The sequence below is a fragment of the Triticum aestivum genome, chromosome 6B (genome assembly GCF_018294505.1).
Source record: "Triticum aestivum cultivar Chinese Spring chromosome 6B, IWGSC CS RefSeq v2.1, whole genome shotgun sequence".
NCBI classification, from domain to species: Eukaryota; Viridiplantae; Streptophyta; class Magnoliopsida; order Poales; family Poaceae; genus Triticum; species Triticum aestivum.
Window position 1 is genome coordinate 723,784,038 of NC_057810.1, and position 11,033 is coordinate 723,795,070.

General features: G+C 47.0%; 1 pseudogene; it reads right to left on the bottom strand.

The window, feature by feature from the left end:
• Positions 1-4,987, bottom strand: part of LOC123139787 (wall-associated receptor kinase 2-like) — a 51,387-nt pseudogene extending 46,400 nt beyond the window's left edge.
• Positions 4,988-11,033: the final 6,046 nt, after the last annotated feature.

Below are 11,033 nucleotides of genomic sequence, written 5' to 3' on the forward strand. Positions count from 1 at the left end.
ATTTTTTTGAAACTTAGGCGAGTACTGGACTGCAGCTAAGCCCCCGAGTGGGAGGGTTGCTCTCCAGTCGGTAAGATTTTGTTTGAAACTTAGGCGAGTACTGGACTGCAGCTAAGCCCCCGAGTGGGAGGGTTGCTCTCCACTCGGTAGGATTTTTTGAAACTTAGGTGAGACGGATTCGCAACTAAGTCACCCACTGGGGGATTGAGAGCATATAAAAAGAATAACAATTATTTATGAGATTGTAAAAACTGTGTCGCGGGGTTACCGAGTGGTGATGAGGTGACCAACCGATTGACGAGGCCCGGAGCGGTCGAGTGGTGATGAGGTGACCAACCGATGCGGGGCGTCCGAGTGACGTAGACGCGTCCCGTAGAGTGGCGACGCGTGAAGCATCCGGATGATGTGGATGCGTGCCGCGGAGTGACGAGGCGCGTGGCGTCCTGGTGAAGTAGAGGCGCGTGCCGCAGTGACGACGAGCGAGGCGTCCGAGTGACGTAGACGCGTCACGCAGAGTGGCGACGCGCGGAGCGTCCGGATGATGTAGACGCGTGGCCCGGAATGACAATGCGCGGGGCGTCCTGATGAAGTAGAGGCGCGTGCCGCGCAGTGGCGACGAGCGAGGCGTCCGAGTGACGTAGACGCGTCCCGCAGAGTGGCGACGCGCGGAGCGTCCGGATGATGTAGACGCGCGGCCCGGAATGACGATGCGCGGGGCGTCCTGATGAAGTAGAGGCGCGTGCCGTGCAGTGGCGACGAGCGAGGCGTCCGAGTGACGTAGACGCGTCCCGCAGAGTGGCGACGCGCGGAGCGTCCGGATGATGTAGACGCGCGGCCCGGAATGACGATGCGCGGGGCGTCCTGATGAAGTAGAGGCGCGTGCCGCGCAGTGGCGACGAGCGCGGCGTCCGAGTGACGTAGACGCGTCCCGCGGAGTGGCGACACATGATGCGTCGGAGTGAAGTAGACTCGTCCCGCGGAGCGGCGACGCACTAGGTGTCCGAGTGAATTTGCGTCCGTTGCCGAGTGAACTTGAGTCTGTGTCCGCGTGGATTCATCGGTTTGAACTCTGATTGAATCTGGTTTGCAGCTATCCGATTGAAGATCCATCGGGTGACCCTGCAAGTTAGCACTAGCAAATACGGCCATGAAGTTGAAGGCTGGCTTGTCATACATGCATGCATGCATGAATTAACTGGCGCGGAATCTGTGAAAGTTGTGGAAACGGCCTGGTTCTGGCCGCAGCAATTAAGTGGCGTTAGTAACTGCCGTCAATTGGCCGGTTAATAAGGCGATTACCTTAACGAAGACGTTATTTAGGTATGCTCTTAATGATTGCCGGTGGAGCCGCGTTACCTGCGTACGTGTGGGAGTTGTCCTTCCGTTCCTTTTTTCCTGCATGCAGTTATCACTCATTAAATGGCATACGTTATGCACGCACTTACCAGACGTTTATTCCCTCAATCCCGCACGGTCGTCGCTTGAGGGTCGAGGCTGCTTCGAAGGTCGCCGCCGCAGCGCGCCTCCACCACAGAGAGTCAGAGACCGTCGCAGGCGACTGGCACCGGAGGTAACAGCGATGCGCGCCTGCGCCGCCACCGCGGAGGTCGCCGGCGAGCAGCCGAGAACGCGAGGCCGGAGCCGACGGCGAGGTAAACGGCGACGACGGTCATGCGTGTGGCTCAACGACGAGGTTGGAAACGATGATAACGCGGATGCCGCTGGCAATCATTAAGCCTCATCCGAGTGCTCTCGCCCGTCCGAGTGAACCATAGCCGTCGCTATGGAGGTGCGCTGTAGATGATGCAGCGATGCGATACCATGTTGGAGCCGGGCGGCGGACGAAGAGGTCCACTTGGTGCATGGCTGGTCCATGTTAACTAGGCATAATTGCTTGGCTAGCCAACGCATGGAAGGAGTATCTCACGTCCAGACCATGCATGCAGAATCTGCATGTAAGAGGCATTAATTACCGCTAATTAAGCAAAAGGCATTACCGTTCGTGCATGGAAGGAGTTGACCCCACGTCCAACGCATTGAAGGCGTTACCCCAAGTCCAGAACCTGCATGCAAATGGCGTCAGTGCTAATTAAGTCGAAATTGAAGCATGGAAGGAGAGTTCTGGAGGCAGGCCGGAGTAGAGCTCTGCTGCGGTGGAAATGGCCGGTCTGGCCGGAACCAGATGGCGGCCGAGAGGTGGCGATGAGGAGGATGAGCAGCTGGCCGTTGTCCAGTCGCGGGCCGGTGCAACCAAGGGCGAGGCCAGCGCGAGCGTTGGTTGCTGTATTTCACTGAGGAGCCGGGTCGACCGGACCACCGGTAGACGCGTTCAACCGGTCGGGGAACCAGGCCGAGCATTAGCGGCGGTGCGTGTGTGCGCACTCGACGATGGCGTCACCCATGAGTACGCCAGAAGATGGCGGGCGGACGACGACGCTTCATCATCCGGGAGCCGAGCCGCCAAGCGGAAGAAAGGGAGGCATCCTTTTGTATGAGCTCGTATGCATACAGAAAAAGAACAAACCGTAGTTAGATCATTGCAGTCTTTGATTGTAAAGAGGACAAGTTGAGATGAGCAACTCCCTGATCCTTTTGTTTGTACGAATGGCGTGATGACCAGAACTCCAGCAGCCAGTTTATCTGGTGATGGTGGTTGATCCGCTGCCGAAGATTGAAGAAAAAACCATTTGCACCATGGCTCGATAGACGCCATGCCCCACGGTGGGCGCCAACTGTCGTGGTAACGATTCCGACAATAGAAAGGGGATAGGGTAAAGGAGCATGATCTATCGAGATGCATATGGGTGACACGGTGGTTTTAGCGAGTTCGGGCCTCTCACGATAGAGATAACAACCCTACGTCTCGTGCTCCGGAGAGGCTTTGTTTTATCTTAGTATGTATCCGGGGATTACAATGTGTGTGTGAGAGAGAGGAACGGATCCCCATGCCTGAGCTAAGTCCGTAGACTAGAGAGAGAGAGAGAGAGGTGGAAGAAAGGACCCCCTTAGTCTAGTGGTGGGAGGTGGCTTATATAGAGTGCGCCACCCCCTCACCTCCTATGTTACATAGTAAGTGTGCACGTGCAACGCACGTCTTCACAAATATTAGAACCCTATATGAGAATTCACGTGCATAGATTATGAGCTTACGGCGGTGAGAAACCTAATTTGGGAATCAAATATATCAATATGCACTTTTAGCTTTGACTTACAATAATTGGTTCAATATGAAGTTAAAAACTGGAGTTTGAAATATGAACGGCCAAGAAATGTCATATATCGGATCGCTTAAAAAAACATCGCGGTGTTAGAAAGACGTAAATGTATTTAAAAAATTCAATTAGATTTACCGGCACTTAAAGACAGAAAGTAGCTTTTCTAAAAGAAATAACTGAAATTTGCAAGAAGGTGAATAATATGATAGATGGTTCTCGATTTGTCTGAAGAAGAAAAAAATGTGGAGTATAAAACATTAACAATCACAACGTCAGTAGCAAACATTGATATGAAATAGATGTATAGTGCCCAAGATGGGTATATTATCAATTGGTCCAAGTTCTCCATTGGCACTGCATGTATATATTTTTTCTCTCGTCGCAATGGAAAAATAGAAGAATTTATGTAAGCGGACTTGCCAATGTTCAGATTACATATGGTTCTAAACTTCTTCAGATAGGCATGAAGAGCAATCAATCATAGTTTGTTAAACTGAAGAATATCAACTGACACTAATAACTGAATTCTGAAAGAGCATTTTACTTGTACATGCGAGAACAAGTATTAGACGAATTTGATGTTACCTCAGCAGTGAGCTACACATTAGTGTATTTCTTGCCAATAACAGAGGTCCAGCACTGAATGACACGGTTGTGTATTTCTTGCCAAAAGTTCCTTTAAAAAACCTGCAAGTAAATGCCACTCAAAATTAGATGATCATTACAAAATATTGCAGGATTTCATATCAACTCACTGTAGTACGAAATACATGCTGGCTAGACAAGAAATATTAGGGCATTTACTAATGAAGCATATAGAATAAAAAATTGCTGAAGAAAACAGTAAAAGGATAGAACAGTACTCAGTACACCTACTGTACTTAGTTGACATACAAAGAAAAACACAAAGAAAGAGTCGTGAGTAAAGGAGCAACTGAACATGCGAAGAATAGAGGAGTTACTGCAGGTGGGTGTACAGGTCTTCGGCATGGAGAAGGAGAAGAGAGGAAGAAGGATTCAGGGGCTGGCGGGACTCACCTGCGACACCGTTGCAGTCACAATCACCCGTCACGTCGCCTACTTGTTCTCCTCCCTATTTAGTTTGTGTGGGGAGGACTTACACTGTTTTCCTGCGATGCCGGTGTGAGTTGCGACAGTAACGGGTGGCCACGAACCGACGGAGCTTGGAGTCGTACGCGGATACGCCATCGCCGTTGTAGCGGACGAAGTGGAGAGCCAGCAACGCTTTCTCTACCTTTGGGTCCGGTCGAGTAGCGGAGCCGCAGGCCTGCCTGATGCCGAACATGGCACGGATCTCATCGGGCGACTTCCCGTCCACCATGGAGGCGACGGTGTTGCACGCGTGGTCAAGCATGCCCTCATTGCCGAGATCCTTGGAGGTCAAGGACCATGGCGTGGTCCAGGCCGGGCCGGCGGCGGCCCATCCAGGGTCGGCGTGGGTATTCCTGGAGCAGTGGAGGATCAGGGAGAGGGCAGCAGAGTCGACACGAAGGTGGACGCGGGGGTAGCGCTAGCCGCTGCTCCTGCTTCCGCCGTCCGGGGCATAGGTGCCGTACTCATACCTGATGATGATGTGCTCTAATTGGACGCCGCACTGGCTTGCCTCCGCCTCGGGCACCACCAGGTCCACGGTCCAGCCATTGCAGCACCACCATCTTCTTCCCAACTTCTTCCAATTCCTCTTCTTCGGTTGTGTCGACGACGATGGCGACTCCGCCGGGATCGCCCACCATCTCCTCCTCCGCTCTCATCTTTTCCTGAGATTTATTCTTGCTTTTCTCCTTGGTTATGTTCGCGTGGGATCGCTAGAAGTTCCCCATGGCTCCTCAACCTCTCTGCTGATCCGATGAAGCGCGCGGCGTGGGTTACTGATCCATCCATGATAGTTTGTTGTGGCCATCCCTCTTTCCACCATCCCTTTTCCTTCCTCGTTCTGGTCGCCTCTCCGCACCTCATCACCTGAGCACCTCCCGCGGCGGCGAGTTCGGAAGGAGATGGTGCTGTCGTGCGGCGAGGGAGCCCTCGTTGTCTTGGAAGGGGGCGTCTGACGCGGTGATGACAGGGAATCATTTTGATTGAGGGTGAAGGGATCCGTTTGCGATCAGTTTCCTGTTTCTATGTCCCTTCCGTGATTGTAGGGGCTGCGGGCGTGGAGTTTCACGTTCCTCCGCGGTGGAGTACGGTCAGTCGTTGTAAATTGTAAAGTGCACACCACGAAACAGATTAGGTTAAGGCTAACCGTTAGATTAAGTTTACTGGGTCTAATCGTGCGGTGGTAATGAATCCGTGTACGTTTGTGGGGTGTACGTAAGAAAGTTCTTGTTTGATTGTTTATTAGTAGTAGAGATAGAGAAGTGGGGTATGAATGCCATAATGCCAGCACGCTATTAAGCCCTCACTATTAGAAAGATGCTGACTGCCTTGCTGTCTGCTGGTCTTCGTATATCCGAGTGAGTCGTACGGTCGAGTGGTGAACCGTCATCCGAGTGGATGGTATGTTGCTTGGTTGAGTGGATAGTATGCTGCTTGTCCGAGTGGATAGTGTGTCTGTATGAAATTGATCTGGACCCACATGTTGTGTGGACCCCATGCTTCATGATATTTCGACCCTTCTTGGGCCTACCTGTTATGTATATCCCCAACACCGCCGCCACAGCTGCCCAGCGACTACGCACTAGGCTGTTGGGAAACGTAGTAATTTCAAAAAAATTCCTACACACACGCAAGATCATGGTGATGCATAGCAACGAGAGGGGAGAGTGTGTCCACGTACCATCGTAGACCGAAAGCGGAAGCGTTAGAACAACGCGGTTGATGTAGTCGTACGTCTTCATGGCCCGACCGATCAAGCACCCAAACTACGGCACCTCCGAGTTCTAGCACACGTTCAGCTCGATGATGTCCCTCGAACTCTGATCTAGTCGAGTGTCGAGGGAGAGTTCCGTCAGCACGACTGCGTGGTGAAGATCTTGATGTACTACCGATGCAGGGCTTCGCCTAAGCACCGCTACGATATTATCGAGGTGGATTATGGTGGAGGGGGGCACCGCACACGGCTAAGAGATCCAAGGGATCAATTGTTGTTCTGCCTAGAGGTGCCCCCCTGCCCCCGTATATAAAGGAGCGAGGGGGGAGGGGGCGGCCGGCCTAGTAGGGGCACGCCAAGGGGAGTCCTACTCCCACCGGGAGTAGGACTCCCTCCTTCCTTGTTGGAGTAGAAGGGGGAAAGAGGGGGAGAGGAGGAAGGAAAATGGGGGCGCACCCCTTGTCCAATTCGGGCCAGAGGGGGGCTGCGTGCCTCCTTCCTTTCGGCCTCTCTCCTCTATTCCCGTATGGCCCAATAAGGCCCATATACTCCCCGGCGAATTCCCGTAACTCTCCGGTACTCCGAAAAATACCCGAATCACTCGGAACCTTTCCGAACTCCGAATATAGTCGTCCAATATATCGATCTTTACGTCTCGACCATTTCGAGACTCCTCGTCATGTCCCCGATCTTATCCGGGACTCCGAACTCCTTCGGTACATCAAAACTCATAAACTCATAATATAACGGTTATCGAAACCTTAAGCGTGCGGACCCTACGGGTTCGAGAACAATGTAGACATGACCTAGAACTATTCTCGGTCAATAACCAATAGAGGAACCTGGATGCTCATATTGGCTCCCACATATTCTACGAAGATCTTTATCGGTCAAACCGCATAACAACATACGTTGTTCCCTTTGTCATCGGTATGTTACTTGCCCTAGATTTGATCGTCGGTAACCAATACCTAGTTCAATCTCGCTATCGACAAGTCTCTTTACTCGTTCTGTAATACATCATCTCACAACTAACTCATTAGTTGCAATGCTTGCAAGGCTTATAGTGATGTGCATTACCGAGAGGGCCCAGAGATACCTCTCCGACAATCGGAGTGACAAAACCTAATCTCGAAATACGCCAACCCAACATGTACCTTTGGAGACACCTGTAGTACTCCTTTATAATCACCCAGTTACGTTGTGACGTTTGGTATCACCCAAAGTGTTCCTCCGGCAAACGGGAGTTGCATAATCTCATAGTTACAGGAACATGTATAAGTCATGTAGAAAGCAATAGCAACATACTAAACGATCAAGTGCTAGGCTAACAGAATGGGTCATGTCAATCACATCATTCTCCTAATGATGTGATCCCGTTAATCAAATGACAACTCATGTCTATAGCTAGGAAACTTAACCATCTTTAATTCACGAGCTAGTCAAGTAGAGGCATACTAGTGACACTATGTTTGTCTATGTATTCACACATGTACTATGTTTCCGGTTAATACAATTCTAGCATGAATAATAAACATTTATCATGAAATAAGGAAATAAATAATAACTTTATTATTGCCTCTAGGGCATATTTCCTTCAGTCTCCCACTTGCACTAGAGTCAATAATCTAGTTCACATCGCCATGTGATTTAACATCAATAATCATATCTGTATATGATTAACACCCATAGTTCACATCGTCATGTGACCAACACCCAAAGGGTTTACTAGAGTCAATAATCTAGTTCACATCGCTATGTGATTAACACCCAAAAGAGTACTAAGGTGTGATCATGTTTTGCTCGTGAGAGAAGCTTAGTCAACGGGTCTGTCACATTCAGAGCCGTATGTATTTTGCAAATATTCTATGTCCACAATGCTCTGCATGGAGCTACTCTAGCTAATTGCTCCCACTTTCAATATGTATCCAGATTGAGACTTAGAGTCATCTGGATCAGTGTAAAAGTTTGCACCGATGTAACTTTTACAACGAACTCTTTTATCACCTCCATAATCGAGAAATATTTCCTTAGTCCTCACTAAGGATATTCTTGACCAATGTCCAGTGATCTACTCCTAGATCACTATTGTACTCCCTTGCCAAATTCAGAGCAAGGTATACAATAGGTGTGGTACATAACATATTATACTCTATAGAACCTATGACTGAGGCATAGGGAATGACTTTCATTCTCTTTTCTATTTTCTGCCGTGGTCGGTATTTGAGTCTTACTCAATTTCACACCTTTGCAACACAGGCAAGAACTCTTTCTTTGACTGTTCCATCTTGAACTATTTCAAAATCTTGCCAAGGTATGTACTCATTGAAAATCTTATCAAACGTCTTGATATATCTCAATAGATCTTGATGCTCAATATGTAAGTAGCTTTTACTGAATTCTTTCTTTTAAAGAACTCCTTTAAAACACTCCTTTATGCTTTGCAGAATAATTCTACATTATTTCCGATCAATAATATGTCATTCACATATACTTATCAAAAATGATGTAGTGCTCCCACTCACTTTCTTGTAAATACAGGCTTCACCACAAGTCTGTATAAAACTATATGCTTTGATCAACTTATCAAAGCGTATATTCCAACTCCGAGATGCTTGCACCAGTCCATAGATGGATTGCTGGAGCTTGCATATTTTGTTAGCACCTTTAGGATTGACAAAACCTTCTGGTTGCATCATATACAACTCTTCTTTAATAAATCCATTAAGGAATGTAGTTTTGACATCCATTTGCCAAATTTCATAAAATGTGGCAATTGCTAACATGATTCGGACAGACTTTTAAGCATCGATACGAGTGAGAAAATCTCATTGTATTCAACACCTTGAACTTTGTCAAAAACCTTTTTTTCGACAAGTCTAGCTTTGTAGATCGTCACACTACTATTGGTATCTGTTTTCCTCTTGAAGATCCATTTATTCTCAATGGCTTGCCGATCATCGGGCAAGTCAACAAAAGTCTATACTTTGTTCTCATACATGGATCTCATCTCAGATTTCATGGCCTCAAACCATTTTGCGGAATCTGGGCTCAACATCGCTTCCTCATAGTTCGTAGGTTCATCATGCTCTAGTAACATGATTTCAAAAATAGGATTTCCGTACCACTCTGGTGCGGACTGTACTTTGGAAGACCAACGAGGTTTTGTAGTAACTTGATCTGAAGTTTCATGATCATCATCATTAGCTTCCTCACTAATTGGTGTAGGAATCACTGGAACTGATTTCTGTGATGAACTACTTTCCAATTAGGGAGAAGGTACAAATTACCTTATCAAGCTCTACTTTCCTCCCACTCACTTCTTTCAAGAGAAACTCCTTCTCTAGAAAGGATCCATTTTTAGCAACGAATATCTTGCCTTTGGATCTGTGATAGAAGGTGTACCCAACAGTTTCCTTTGGGTATTCTATGAAGACGCACTTCTCCAATTTGGGTTTGAGCTTATCAGGATGAAACTTTTTCACATAAGCATCGCAGCCCCAAACTTTATGAAACGACAACTTGGGTTTCTTGCTAAACCACAGTTCATAAGGTGTCCTCTCAACGGATTTAGATGGTGCCCTATTTAACGTGAATGCAGCTGTCTCTAATGCATAACCCCAAAACGACATTGGTAAATCGGTAAGAGACATCATTGATCGCACCATATCAAATAAAGTGCGGTTACGACGTTCGGACACACCATAACGTTTGTGGTGTTCCAGGTGGCGTGAGCTGTGAAACTATTCCACATTGTTTTAATTGAAGACCAAACTCGTAACTCAAATATTCATCTCCACGATCAGATCGCAGAAACTTTATTTTCTTGTTACGATGATTTTCCACTTCACTCTGAAATTCTTTGAACCTTTCAACTATTTCAGACTTATGTTTCATCAAGTAGATATACCCATATCTGCTTAAATCATCTGTGAAGGTCAGAAAATAACGATACCCGCCACGAGCCTTAATACTCATTGGTCTGCATACACCACTATGTATTATTTCCAACAAGTTTGTTGCTCGTTACATTGTTCCGAAGAACCGAGTTTTAGTCATCTTGCCCAAAAGGCACGGTTCGCAAGCATCAAATGATTCATAACCAAGTGACTCCGAAAATCCATTTTTATGGAGTTTCTTCATGCGCTTTACACCGATATGACCAAACGGCAGTGCCACAAATAAGTTGCACTATCATTATTAACTTTGCATCTTTTGGCATCAATATTATGAATATGTGTATCACTACGATCGAGATCCAATAAACTATTTCCATTGGGTGTATGACCATTGAAGGTTTTATTCATGTAAATAGAACAACAATTATTCTCTGACTTTAAATGAATAACCGTATTGCAATAAATATGATCAAATCATATTCATGCTCAACGCAAACGCCAAATAACATTTATTTAGGTTTAACACTAATCCCGAAAGTATAGGGAGTGTGCGATGATGATCATATCAATCTTGGAACTACTTCCAACACTCATCGTCACTGCCCCTTCAACTAGTCTCTGTTTATTCTGTAACTCCTGTTTCGAGTTACTAATCTTAGCAACCGAACAAGTATCGAATACTCAGGGGCTACTATAAACACTAGTAAGGTACACATTAATAACATGTATATCAAATATACCCTTGCCTACTTTGCCATCCTTCTTATCCACCAAATATTCAGGGCATTTCCACTTCCAGTGACCATTTCCTTTGCAGTGTAAGCACTTAGTTTCAGGCTTTGGTACAGCTTTGGTCTTCTTCACGGGATTGACAACTTGTTTGCCATTCTACTTGAAGTTACCCTTTCTTTCCCTTTGCCCTTTTCTTGAAACTAGTGGAATTGTCAATCATCAACACTTGATGCTCTTTCTTGATTTTTACCTTCGTCGATTTCAACATCACGAAGAGCTCGGGAATCGTTTTCGTCATTCCTTGCATACTATAGTTCATCATGAAGTTCTAGTAACTTAGTGATGGTGACTAGAGAATTA